General features: G+C 37.4%; 1 protein-coding gene across 1 annotated transcript in view; it reads left to right on the top strand.

Annotated features, from left to right (window-relative positions):
* LOC129398792 (uncharacterized) overlaps positions 1-14,620 on the top strand; it is a 59,363-nt gene that overhangs the window by 7,368 nt on the left and 37,375 nt on the right. The window lies entirely within an intron of this gene.

Here is a 14,620-nt window from a genome sequence, read left to right as displayed (position 1 = left end):
ATAAAAACTAAAATTTATCTTTATCAGAAGTTATTTACAACTTTCCTTCCTAATATATTGAAATTCTGATCTAGATTATATCTGAAGTGACAAAATATTAAAATGTCATTATATTTTTTATTAACTGACAGATTTCTTGGATGTATATTGAAAATGAACTATTGTATAATTCTTAGGAAGAAATAAATTAAGTGTTGAGATTTTGTTCCAGCCTTTTGAACAGAGTAGAGACAGGACATGAAAAGGCATCAAAATTTGTCAATTTAAACTGCTTTAAAATATAAGACTCATACAGAATGATCTCTCTCATATGTAGGATATAAATAGACATATTAAGAAAATAATGTATCCAAAGGCAATAAACCTGAGAACTGGTCCATAGGCCTGTTTGGGGGAGGGTAGGGGATGTGGAGAGTGGTAAAACATGGAAGGAAACTGAGAACATGGATGGACGGGGAAAAAGGGTACTCCAGTGGATTGTGTGATATTGGAACATTATACCCATAAAACTCTACTAATAGCAATATCAATATTGTAAATCACAACACTTAAATTAAAAATTAAAATCTAGGACATATTTTTATATGAGAGACTGAATCATTCAAAATTCTAAATCATTCTTTTTGTTGTTGTTGTTTTGGGGTCACACCCAGTGATGCACAGGGGTTACTTCTGGATCATAATCTCAGGAATTACTTCTGGTGGTGCTCAGGGGACCATATGGGATGCTGGGAATTGAATCCGGGTTGGCAGCGTGCAAGGCAAATGCCCTACACACCATGCTATCGCTCCAGCCCCTTTAAATCATTCTTAACCATGAACTAGAACATCATATTATATGCCTGATCTTGCTCTACTATGAAAATCTTTTTATTGTTACACAAATAAAATATTTGGAAAAACAATTTGGTAGCAATAAAATTGAGCATTTATGGAGAAGCAGTGACCTAGAAATAGACAATTGTTTCTTCTGGTCAGAAAGCAGGGGTGGCTACAGCTTGTCCATCCAACAAGTACTTATGGTGTGTCTGGAACAAAGTTAAAAAGGACAGAATCAGAATGGCATAATGAGAGATAGAAGGAATACTCTACCTGAGAGCTAAGCACTTAGTTACAGGCCACAACTGGAGTTTTCACTAGATCAAGGTAAGAGAACAAATTTTAAAAGAGCGCTTTTTTGTTTTAAAGAGTTTTCACAACAACACTGAAATCTTGCTATCAAGTAGCAATGTTCCAATAGGTGGGTGGAGGCAAGTGGAGTTATGATTTCATCAACTTGAGGGGGAAAAAAGCAAAGAAATGGAGCCTTTTAAATTTGGTTTGCAAATTCCAAGCCAAAACTGTCCTTTATCACCCACTTTTTACTTAGGCATAATGATTTATGTTCCATTATGCCTAAATAAAACTGTCCCAATTCTAAGCCCACCCACTATGTCCATGTCCTTACACCAGTTAACCAAGATCCCCATCCACACCCCCATCTCACCTCTTTATCAAACTTTTTAAATTTACTTATATAGTTTGGGTCACATTCTTACAATAGTGCTAACTCTTAGGGTTTTGCTTTACACATTCCATCTCAAAGCAGTCTTTAAATTAGCTATGACATAGAGACTGAAGCAGGCAAGGTACTTGTTTAGAACTTGGCTGACTAAGGTTTAACACCTAGCATACTGTATGGTCCCCCAACTCTTACTAGGAGTGATCCTTGAGTGCTAATCCAGGAGTAAGCCCTGAATACTGTCCACTGTGGTTCCCAAACAATAAATAAATAAATAAATAAATAAATAAACAAACAATGCTAGAAAACATGATTAAAGTATTTATTTTTTAAAAAATAGGTGAAATAATTTCAAATCATAAATGAGATTACTGAACTTTAATGAATGGATATTTTTTTATTTTTTATTAGAGAATCACTGTGATGTACAGTTACAAACTTATGAACTTTTGTGTTTGCATTTCACTCATACAGTGATTGTTTACCCATCCCTCCACCAGTGCCCATTCTCCTCCACCAATGATCCCAGTATCCCTCTCACCACCCCCACCCCATTCCCCACCACATTTTTTGAAAGCAAATGAATGGATTTACTTTCCCCCACCACTTTAATGAATGGATTTACTTTTACAAAATCACACTACTTAGCAGAATCGGAACCAGAACTTTACCCCCATCTTTAGGTTCCAGATATGTTTTGCACATTAGGCAATGTTTTCTCTAAGAGGAAACTAAAGATCAAGATTACTGTCACTGTCATCCCGTTGCTCATCAATTTGCTCGAGTGGGCATCAGTAATGTCTCCATTGTGAGACTTGTTTAATAATGTTTTTGGCATATCAAATACACCACAGGTAGCTTGCCAGGCTCTGCAGTGTGGGCGAGATACTCTCGGTAGCTTGCCGGGCTCTCCAAGAGGGGCGGAGGAATCGAACCCGGGTCGGCCGCATGCAAGGCGAATGCCCTACCACTGTGCTATTGCTCCAGCCCAAAGATCAAGATAAGAGAAGAAATTTTAAAAGAGCACTTTTTTGTTTTAAAGAGTTTGTCTTCATATTTTGAATAATTCAGATGATAGGTTCTAAGAGTTTAGAAGTGAAATTCCCAAAAATGTTTCAAGGTGGCAGAGAAAAGATGGTGGGAAAAACTAAGCATACTGAAAACTCTGAACCCTTCTAGATTCGGGATGGGCAACTTTTCCTCCACCTCCCATATTTCTAGAACCCTGAGCAGCCATGCTCAGGTCCCACTACCACCATATAATCTCATCTACCAGCCTTGTTCCGGAGACTCATAAATAAATCTCAAAAGAGATGAACTATCTCCAAAAATTTCTCAGCTACCCTTCACAGCTGATACCTCCATGGTGATCTCAGAGCAGGGCAAGCGAGTTCCCCCACACTCCTCCAGCAGCTGTGTCCATGCCCCAAAGCCATGGCCATGCCTTCGGTTAGACTACCCAGTTAAATACTCTGGATTTTCTGTAGTAACATCTCCAAATTCTAAAACTCTGATATCACAGTAGTAGCACACCAGATTGGACAGGACATAATGTAGAAAGTAACGAATCTCACCTCACAACAACATTAACATAGAAAGCTTAACTTAGAACAATGATTATTAAAACCTCAGACAAGGACTTAAAATTGAGAAACAAAAATTTTCACAAATTTTCTTCTATGAAAATATGTTTTTAATCATTCTTTTAGCTGTTAGAAAACAAGCAATGTAAAATGAATCATTGTGGATTGCTATAGGGGCAGACCTGAGGGGTGGTTGGGAAAATGGAGACAATGGTGGAGAGAAGGTGACAGTGATAATGGGATGGGTGTTGGAATATTGAAAGCCTATAACCAACTATCATCAACAACTTTGTAAATCCCGGTGTTTAAATAAAGTGGGGAAAATATAGCATCTTCCTGATATAAGTAAAATATTGGAGTGCAAACTAAATTTATAATCAAGACCTAGTTACACAAAAGTTCTATAATGTAATCTAATAGATGTTAATTAAAGTCCCACCAAATTCTAAGCACTATACGTTTCCAACAATGAAGAAACTTTACCTAAAACAGAGTCCAGTATAAAAGATAGGTAAAGAACCATAATGGAAGTGTATGTTCATACAAAATGTTAAGAAAGTATAAGGATAAGAATGAAAAAAATAACTTTTACAATGGATCTAGAAACTTCTATATAAAGAGAAGGAATAGCATGGCAGCATTTCATATGGGTGGAATAACATGTGCTCAATTACAGAAATATAAAGTTGAATGATGAACAGCAAAAATTTTGATATGGTTAGTTTTAAACTAGGGAGTGAGTTTGACAGATAAGAAAGCTGTCACATAAACTGGGACCAGATTGTGAAAAATCTGAGTTTATGCTGGGAATTCTGGGCTTTAAGCAATCATAAAGTGTATGAGTTTTGGATATTTTAAAAGAAAAATTATTGTAAAAAGCCAAAGTGAGTCCACCACCACATGTTATACAGACTAGCTTCATTTCTCTGCTAGAATCATTTCTACACTGCCAATGAAGGCTATATGAAGTTTATGTTTTATTCAACAAAAATTTGAGTTCTTTTTCTGATAGCTTTGTAAACATAGCAGTAAAATGGGACTTGAATAGCAGTTCATTGAACTCATAACTGACTATGGTCAGCAAAAAACAATCACAACTAATTGACGGATAAATCAGATAAGAGGATTTGATGAGGAAGATTTAAAGTTTTGAACTTGGAAATATCTGTTTTAAATTGATTCATGCACAGTGACTCAAGTGAGGGCTGAAATTATTAAATTTATACATGGAACAAAATTATCAAGAATAACTAATATCCTGAATAATGTCTTGAACCGAAGTAGATTAACACAGACTGAAAATATACTCTGGGGACTGGAGAATGGCCCTTGTACATGGCTGACTCAGGTTCTTTCCTCAGCACCCTTTGGTCTCTGGATCCTTGCCAGGGATAATTTCTGAGACCAGAGCCAGAAATAAGCTCTGAGCACCATTGGGTGTAGTCTAAAAACGTTCTTAAAAAAAAGTTTTTATACTCTGAAACAAACTCTGAAAAAAAATAAAAGATGAAATCTAGCAAGGATAAATGTTAGGGTTATATATAGAGTCCGGAGAGATAGCTCTGGAATTAAGATGCTTGGTTTGCATGCAGCTGACCCCAGTTCAGTCCCTGGCACCTCAAATGGTCTCCAAAACTATGATAGGAGTGATCTTTAAGCACAGATTCATGGGTCACCACTGATAACCTCTGGGTATCTTGCTTCATTAAAAAATTTTCCTTAAATTTAGAAGAATTACAGTGCTACAGATCCACAGGAAATATAGTAAATAACTGAATATCAGTTTAAATGAAAGAGGTCTTTACTATTTGTTTTGTTTATATTTTAAAGAAAACTTGAGGTAGTTCAAAGGCAGTACACATCTGCCTCCAACAGATAATGTAATCTCAAACTACATTGCTAGAAATACAGCGACAATAAATGAAGGCGTTAGAAGTGGGGTTCATTAAAATATCGTTGAACATGACCATCTATAATGTTCTGTAGTGTATATAACAAGGAGATATATATGTATGTATATGTATGTATATATATCACTGTATCACTGTATCACTGTCATCCGTTGCTCATCAATTTGCTCAAGTGGGCACCAGTAACGTCTCCATTGTGAGACTTGTTGTTACTGTTTTTGGCATATCAAATATGCCATGGGTAGCTTGCCAGGCTTTGCCGTGTGGGTGGGATACTCTCGGTACCTGCCGGGCTATCCAAGAGGGATGGAGGAATCTAACCTGGGTCAGCTATGTGCAAGGCAAACGTCCTACCCGCTGTGCTGTGTGTGTGTGTGTGTGTGTGTGTGTTTAGAATCTTCCTCTGAATTTGCAAATTAAGATCCATAAACATCAAGATTATTTTCTGTTTTTTTCTGTTTTCACACCCTCTAGTATGCTCAGTGCCCAAAACAGTGACGGGCCCATCACTGGGGAACAGTGAGTATTCATTGAAGGAGTGACAAATGAACCTCAAGAAAAGTGCTAAGAGTGGAAAGAGCCTTGAAGACACTCCAATAACAAGATGAAATAGAGGTTTGCTACTCAAACAAGAGGCATAGATGATTTGTGATAATTACCTTAAAATGTTAAAGAACTAGTGAAAAATTAATAAAACATCGTCTTCAGGACCCAAAGGGTAAATTTAAGTATTAAGCAGCTAAATTATAGGTCAATACAAGAAAGTACTTTGTAACAATTAGGGCTGTTCAAACTAGATCTTCTGTGAGGGCATGCCCAATGAACCCCATCTGATTCATTGTTGAAGATTGTTCAAGGTTGTTCAAGAGTTTGTTGTTACACTACACTGAGGATACTGATCTAGGTGACCACAAAATTAACCTCTAATCCAGGATATTCTCCTTCTGTAAATAGAAGGAAGTGACTGAGAAATTTAAAAGTATCATTCTCCTGTGAGGACTTACAATTATTTTAATCTAAATTGAGACGAAACAATGAATTGGAATCAACCATGTGGGGGGGGGCGGAGGGTAAGTAAGATAAAGAAGAGACTAGTATGATAATAATAGCTGGAAATGATCATTCTAGACAATATCTGAGTGTTCAAAGTGAGTAAAGGGATATTCCTGATAACTCCTCAGTGTCAATATTGAAAACCACAATGCCGAAAAGGAGAGAGACAGAGACAGAGACAGAAGAAAAGCCCCTGTCACAGAGGCAGGCTGGGACATTCAGGGTTTAGTGGGGTGCGGGTGGAATAGAAAGAAGCTTGGGGTTATTGTGCTGGAAAATGTACACTGGTGGACGCATGGGTATTGAAATATTGTGTGATTGAAATCTAATCATAAACAGTTTTGTAAAGGTCTATATCACAGTGATCAATAAACATTTAAAAACTAAATTGTGACAAAATTGTAATACTAAAAATTTCATATGCAATACCAATAAATAGTTCTGTGTTCATTTTGGAATTCGGTATTACCAGAGAAACACTGAGCTTTGAACATTGGGAAGATAGAAAGGAGAAACAATAGATATTAGTTAATGTGAGCGTAAGAGTTTACATGCCCAGAAAAGTATGTTCTCTGTAAGCATGACATTGTCTTCATCACACAGTTATCTAACATTATCTGACAATCAAAAGCAGCTAGTAGATCCCCTATAATATTCAAATATTACTATGATCAGGGTTAGAGGGCACCTATTCACCCCGAGTTCTCAGTTTCAACTCATTTTCCTTTTATTTTCCTGGCTAAGCACTAGCACGACTGAATTTCTACAGACTTCAATTCCTTTTAAGAAGAAATAGCAAATATAAAAATAAAAATTAATGACTAAAATATATTAAGTTACTTGGAAGATTGTAAAGAAATCTATAGTAAAGAGCTTAGTACCTCATAAATTTTTCCATGCTCTCTATATAATTTTGATTTGGGGACCAGACACAGCTGTATTCAGGTCTTACTCCTGGCAGAGCTCAGGATTGCACACAAGGCAAACTACTTAGCCATTATAATATCTCTCTGGTCCCTCATATGATGTTAATAACTTCCTCTTCAGTTTCCAATCTACTTGACATGGTATTTCACAATTTTTCCTAAATATTTGACTTTTATAATTGTTCTTTTTTATGAGTAATTTGAGTGTACTTTTAAAAGTATAAGTATCACTGCTGTGTATCTTTATCAGATGACCTCAAGGAACTGGGTTGTTACTCTTTTTAATTTCTCCATGTAGGAGAAAGTAATAAGGGGTCCACACATTCCCCAGAGCTAAGACCCTGGGGACCTCTCTTTTGATACTAGACTGACAATAAGCTATAACACATATCCAAGCTCTTAAATTAATCATTGGTATGTTCCTTGATTGGCAAAAATGTTTTTGCCTTCTGTGGTTTTTCCCATATGACTTGGGCTCTGTACATTATGAAGAAAAAGCCCTTGAGGGATTAGTAGAAAACATACTGTGATGATATAACATCTATCTGGGTGAGATATGAGACTTTTCAGGCTTCTGAACTGATCTTCACTTAAAACTCTCCCTCCTTCTGGAACTCAAATGAAAAATATACCAGATTTTGCTCCTGGTAGACTTGGTATGATATGAGGATGTGGGAATTGAAACATTGCTATTTTTGCTAATTTAGAAGCAGAGTTTAAACAATAGATTGCCTTTTGATATCTATGTCACTTGATAGATAATCTATCTGGATAAAATATGAGGAGCTAAAAATTAAACCCAGTTTGGCTGTATGCAAACAAGCACCTTATCCTATGCTATCACTCTGGCCCCTCATATTCTTTCTCTCATTTTCTGGTTAAGTTTGCATGGTAGAAGAATGCAGCTTCTCTACAAATGAGCAGTATAGTCTTGACTCCATTAGTAAAAAGTTAAGTGGTCCATAAATGCCATCTAAATGATTCTTTATAAAACAGACTTATGACAGAAGTGATTTGTCAGGTTTACCCTCCTCTGAGAAAAGACCCACTTCCAGAATACTTGGTCAGATCATGAGAAACAGTGTCTATCCTACAAAATGTAAACACACAGAAAAATACTTTGCTGTTGGGGACTGGCCTTGGTAGCCCCTGCTTGCTTTCCCTGAGAAGGGAATGAGCATGGGAAAAACTGGGCGTGTGGGAGCACCATGCCCTGGCGGCTGACCCTGTAAAGGGGGACTTACGGGAAGGCTGCACCTGACTTGCCTTGGCGGGGCCAGGAGCCACGTTCTCATTCTTGAGAGAGTTCAAGGAACTGCCTTCATGTGCAGCTGCAAAGCAGAATAACAGATAACGTAGCTCGCTCAACTTGTAACCCTTGGCTTTCCCATTGAGCGTTCACTGTATACTATAACAGAAAATGAGCTTTGAAATAAAGTTGCTGTATGTTTCAGACAGTCTCCTGGCCCGTCTTCAGCTCTCATTCCCTCTCTCGGCCAAAGTTCAAGTTGGCTGCGTGGGACGCAGCACTTTGTAAGCCTTACAAGAAAAATCACGTACTTTTGAGTATAATAGGAATCTGATTACATGAAACAAAAAGGATTTAAAATCCAGGTCTACTTCCTTTGCATACTCAGTACAGACTTCTCATGCAGACTCCTTCCTTACCAATAAATAGTGAGTGTGAAAGAGGAAACTCATGTTCTGTAATAATACATTGATGCAGAGCTCTCTTCTGTCACTTCAGAACCCTGTTACCACATCTGAAAGCAGAAAATAAAACCAAATAAACTGGAGCCAGAGAGATCGTTCTATGGATTGACACATGCTATGCACGTGGGAGGGAGACCCAGGTTTGATCCCCAGGAACACATGTTCCCTTGAGTACAAAGCAGGAAATAGCCCAGATTTCTTCCAGGTATGGCTTAAAATAAACAAAAACCTAAATTAAACTTCTAAAACTGCAAAGGGATCAAACCTAATATGTGCCTCTTGGTTATTTAGCGTGGTGCCAGGAACATAAAAGATCTAAATGGGGGAGGGGGCGGTCCTTAAATTTCTTCATAGCATAGTTTTAGTTATTCCTAATGAAAATTTTATCCTCTATACTGGCCTAAAGATAATGATTTAATATAGAGAATATCTCTGCTGTCTGTTAATACTAACACTTTGAAAAGTTTTTAGCATTTGGAACATTTCTAATGGTGTATACTAGATTTACAGATATATTTTTTAAGGTCCCTTGACCTCCTTAGAAAAAAAAATGACATTAAAGAAATACAAGCAAAATTCATATCATTCTTTGTGGAAATGCCATGGTAAACTTCATTCAAGTTTCTATAATGCATTCCTACTTTTATTTCTGTATCATATCCCTGGGAAATTCCTAGGTCAGTGTTTAGAAACACCATGTTGGCCACCAGAAATAATTATAGTCTATAGTACGGGGACAAATTACAATATAGGGGAGAAAGGAACTGGAAAGATAGAGAACATTATTTGCTCCCAGGAAGATTTTTTTAAAAAGAGAAAGCAGGAGCTGGAGTGATAGTACAGCAGGTAGGGCATTTGCCTTGCATGTGACTGACCTGGGTTCGATTCCCAGCATCCCATATGGTCCCCTGAGCACCACCAGGAGTAATTCCTGAGTGCAGAGCCAGGAGTAACCCCTGTGCATTGCCAGGTTTGACCCCTCTAACCACCCCCCAAAAAAGAGAAAGCAGTAGGATGTTAAATAAAAGTTACTTAAAATGTATGGACATCTGACCTTGTTTATTAATTGGATTTAATCACATTATAATGACACCTTGTTGATTTTATTCAATATAATTATTTTATTGATTTGTATATTTTTGTGGGGTCTACCCAAGCAGTTTTGGGGGATGAATTCTCTTGGAGCCTGGAGATACTTACCCTGGCTTTGTAAGCCTAATGGCTTGGTGCTGGGGCATCGGGATTCGGGGATACCAGGGCCTCACCTGATGGTGCTCAGGAGACCATTCGGTGCTGGGGATTAAATTTGGAGCCTTCTGCATGCAATACATGTGTTCCAGTCTTTTGTGCTTTCTCTAGGTCCCTTTTGAATTGTTTTAAATGTTCCATGATCTTTCTGTGATATCACCAATTTCTATTTATGCCCAAAGAGAACATTTAATTCCAAAGAAATTGCTAAAAAATGATAACACAATCTATCTACCCTGTTTTTCTCACCCATTTCCCCCCTCCAGGCTTCTTGAAAGCTAATTTATTTGCTCTCTCCCGCATCAATAATTTTTGTAACATTGCTTTTCTGTATTTTTTTGTAAAATAAGTGTTTTTACCTAATATTTTTTATCTTCTTTCCACATTTTAAAACTAAAGCACTGTGATTTACAAAGTTATTATAGACCTGAAGAGAAAAGGGAGAACAACAGATGAATACCTTCCGGGGAGATTTCCACACAAGCCCACATGCAATGACACAGGGTGTTCTGGTCTCTCACTCTCCCCAGCTGGCTGGCAATTAGCTTGCTCAATGGTCCCTGAAGTATTGTTTTGACACAGTAACTGGACATTGCACCTGACCTTTGAGGAGGGAGGGAGGAGTCGCTGCTGGAGCGTCAATAGGGCTCTGCCAGGGGAGGAGCTGCCTACTGCTTGTCCGCTTGACTCAAGTCTCATCTCAGGAGCTCATCTTTGACCCCAACTGTTTCTCCCAATCATCCCCTGCAGCGCCCCACAAGTATTTTTCACTATGGTTTTGGCTATGCAGGGTCTTTTACGGTTCCACATAAACTTTGATTGTCTTCTCCTCTGATTCATTATTTGTATATAAGAATGCGATAAAAATAAGGAAGATTTTTGTGTTGAGTGTGAGCTGATCAGTTTGCTGTATTGGTTTATTGTTTCTAGATGCTTTTGAGTGACTCTTTAGAGTTTTCAGTATATATTATCATGCCATCTGCAAATAGAGATGGTTTTCAATTCCTCTATCCCAATTTATATCTACTTTTTATTTCCTTCTCTTGCCTTATTAAAATTGCCAAGACATCTAATACAATATTGAATAAAAGCGGGGGCAGTGGATATCCTTGTCTTGTGCCTGTTCTTAGCGGGAATGCTTTCAGTTTTAAACCATTAAAAATAATTTTGGATGCGAACTTTTTATAAAAAGCTATCACTAACTTAAGGAAGTTTCCTTCTACCCCTATTTTATTAAGAGTTACTGTCATAAATGAGTGTTGGAACTTATTGAAAGTTTTGTCTGCATCAATTGATCATATTATATGATTTTTATCTTTCCTTTTATTGATATGTTGTAATATGTTAATTGATTTGTGTACATTGAACTATCCCTGCAACCTGAGATGAGTCCCACTTTATAAAGTTATAGGATGTTTTTGATGTGTGGTTGAATTCAGTTTGCTAAGATTTTGCTGAGTATTTTTGCATCAGTGTTCATCAGTGAAATTGGTCTGAAATTCTCTTTTTTTAATAATATATTTGTCAGCTCTGAGTATCAGGATAATGATAGCTTCATAAGAGGTGTTAGGAAGGATTACTGTTTCTTCAGTATTTTAGAATAACTTAAGGATCAGCAACAGTAAGCCTTATCTTAGCAGAAGGTTTGATAAAACTCACCTGTAAACCTATTTAGGCAAGGACTTTTATTCTTGGAGAGATTCTTAATTAATGTTTCAATTTCCTTGATTGTGATTAGTCTTTTCAGACTTTCTACTTCCTCCTCTTTCTGTGTTTGGAGATAGTAATCTGTTCATTTCTTCTAGGTTCTCCAACTTAACAGAGTAGATTTGTTTATAGTAAACTCTCATGATGTCTTGGATTTCTGGGACTTCTGTTGTAATTTCTCCCTTTCTTTTTTCTCTCATGAGTCTAGCCAATGTTTTGACTCTCTTGTTTATTCTTTTTTTGGGGGGAGGTAACACTTGACATTGCACAGGGGTTACTCTTGGCTCATGCACTCCGGAATTACTCCTGGCGTTGTTTGGGGGACCATATGGGATGCTGGAAATCAAACCCGGGTCGGCCGTGTGCAAGGCAATCACCCTATTCCTTGTGCTATTGCTCCATCCCCTATCTTGTTTATTCTTTCAAAGAAACAACTCCTGGTTTTATTTATTTTTATTGTTGATTTTTGCTTTGCTTTTTTTTAATTCCTTTTCTTCTACTAGTCATTGTATTCCTTTATTTTTGATTCTCCAAACATTTAAGGTGTGCCTGTACGTCACTGAATTTATCTTTTTCTTATTTCCTTATATAGTTCTGTATTGCTATGGATTTTTCCCTAAGTATAGCTTTTACTGTGTAACTTGATTTTGGTAACTTGTTTCTTCATTATCAATAGTCCAAATAATCTCTTTATGTCTTCCTTGACTTCTTCTTTGATCCAGCTGTTTGGTAGCAACATGTTGTTCAGTCTCCAGGTGTTACAGTTTCTCCCCAGATTCTTTTTACGATTAATTTCTATCTCCATGGTATTGTGGTCTGATAAGATGCTTGGTATGATTCTCATGTTTGTGAATTTATTTAAGTTAGACTTATATCCTAAAATGTGATCTGTCTTAGAGAATGTTCCTTGTGCAGTAGAGAAGAACATGTAATCACTTTTTGAGGATGGAAGACCCTATGTAAATTCATTAGTACCAGCCTCTAGTTCCTCACTTAGGGTTCTTGTGTCTTTACTGACACCTTGTCTAGTGGATGCAGTGGATCCAGTGGAGGCAGTGGGTGTTGATTTTTCCCACTACTATTATGCTTCCATTTATATGTCTCTCTAAGTTTGTAAGCAAAAACCCTACAAATTTTGCTGACCTGACATTTAGTGCATATAACTTAATTAGAGTTAGTATTTCTTGTTTATTGTTCCCTATGATCAAAAAGTAGTATCCATTTCTGTCTCTAATTACTTTCTTTAGATTGAATGCAACTTGGTCTCATTTAAGTATGGTTGTCCCAGAGTTCTCTGGTTGTATATTGTTTTCCATCCTTTGACTCTGAACCTGTGTCTAAAAATCCTGTGAGTTTTAGATGTGATCCTTGTAAACAGCAAATGGGTGGGTTTTATTTCCTGATCCAACCCACCACTCAGTGCCTTTTGATGGGGGATTTAGTCCATTGACATCCATTCATATTATTGATATAAAGTGCTGTTTTGCCATTTGTGAAGGATTGTGGCTACTATACTTGGCTGTTAGATTTTTATAAGTGGTCTTTCAGTAGATCATTCAAGGTTTGTTTAGTTACCACAATGTCTCCAGCTCTTGTTTATCTGAGTTTGTCTTTATCCCCCACTTCTGTCTAAATAAGAGCTGGATAGTGGACTCTAGATTGGAAGTTCCTTTCATTCAGTAATTTGAATATGTCCTTCCACATTTTTCTTCTACTGTTCTGACTAGAAGATCTGTTGTGATTCTTGTTATTCCAGTTATATTTAAGATTTTTCTTCTCTCTTGCTGCTTTAAGAAGTTCACCTCTCTCTTTGGTTTTTGCCAGTTTGTTTACTATGTTTCTTGGTGTTGTGCTGGGTCTCTTGCTTGGTACCCTTTTGGCCTCTTAAATCTCCACAGTTGCCCTCCCTACAGAAAGTGAGGAAGTTCCCGGCTATTATTTCTCCCACCACTTTTCCTTCCCTATCTTTTGTTCCTCCCTTCTGATATTCCTATCACTGTATCACTGTCATCCCGTTGTTCATTGATTTGCTCGAGCGGGCGCCAGTAACATCTCCATTCGTCTCTGTCATGTTCAGGGTCAGGGGAATGAGACCCATTATTGTTACTGTTTTTGACAATATTCCTATAATTGAGACATTATTCTTCCTATCATCTCTCATTAAGTAACATATTTTCTTCCATTCTTTTGTTTCTCTTTTCCTTTTTGGCATCATTATTAGTGCTAGCACGCATCTTGTCTTCAGATTCATCTAAACTGTTCTCCCCTTATGAAATTCTGCTACTATGGCTTGTCAATGTGTTCATTAGCTCCTTCATTTCCATTTGTATGGAATCTTTCATCTTCTGAAAACTTTCTTCTCTAAGTTGGTCAAATTTCTCATCTAGTGATTTCTTAATTCCACTGGCAAGTGTTTGCTAAATCTCTGTTGTCAGTGCAGTGAGTGTTGATTTTAGGTCTTCACGGACCAGGCTCAAGTGTTTGGGGACTTGCCTGGGTTTCTATACCTATCTTTGACTGCAGCTGAATTCCTTAGGTACTCCATTGTTCTTCAAGATTTCTGAATGTAATTGGTGGATATTTAAATTTCCACTTACTTGATTAAGGGTCTGTTAGGCTGTTAGTACCAAATAACTATAAATACTAATCTGCTGTTCAGGTTATTTTTCTTATCGCGCAATGTTGTCTGAGTATGCTCCCCCCAAAATTGTCAGCTAGTTACTCACTTGAGTTAACTGACACGTTAAGGGTAGCCCTTGTAAAATAGGTTTGTACCTCCCTACCTAACTCTAAATAAGGTGTATATGGAGTAATTTCTTCTTGCTAATGCTAGTGTGTCCCCACAGTTTGGGGTTAGAGATTAGAATGATATGATCTGGGACCAGCACCTGGCAGAGGGATAGGGTCCAATAACAAAAGGCTGAAGTATCTAGTTCCAGAGCTTTTGTTTGTATCAGTGTCTGGACTTTCAGGCTGACC

Source organism: Sorex araneus, chromosome 9, assembly GCF_027595985.1.
Source record: "Sorex araneus isolate mSorAra2 chromosome 9, mSorAra2.pri, whole genome shotgun sequence".
Lineage (NCBI taxonomy): Eukaryota > Metazoa > Chordata > Mammalia > Eulipotyphla > Soricidae > Sorex > Sorex araneus.
The sequence above is the reverse complement of the archived record's forward strand: the minus strand, read 5'-3'. Positions and strand labels throughout refer to the sequence as shown.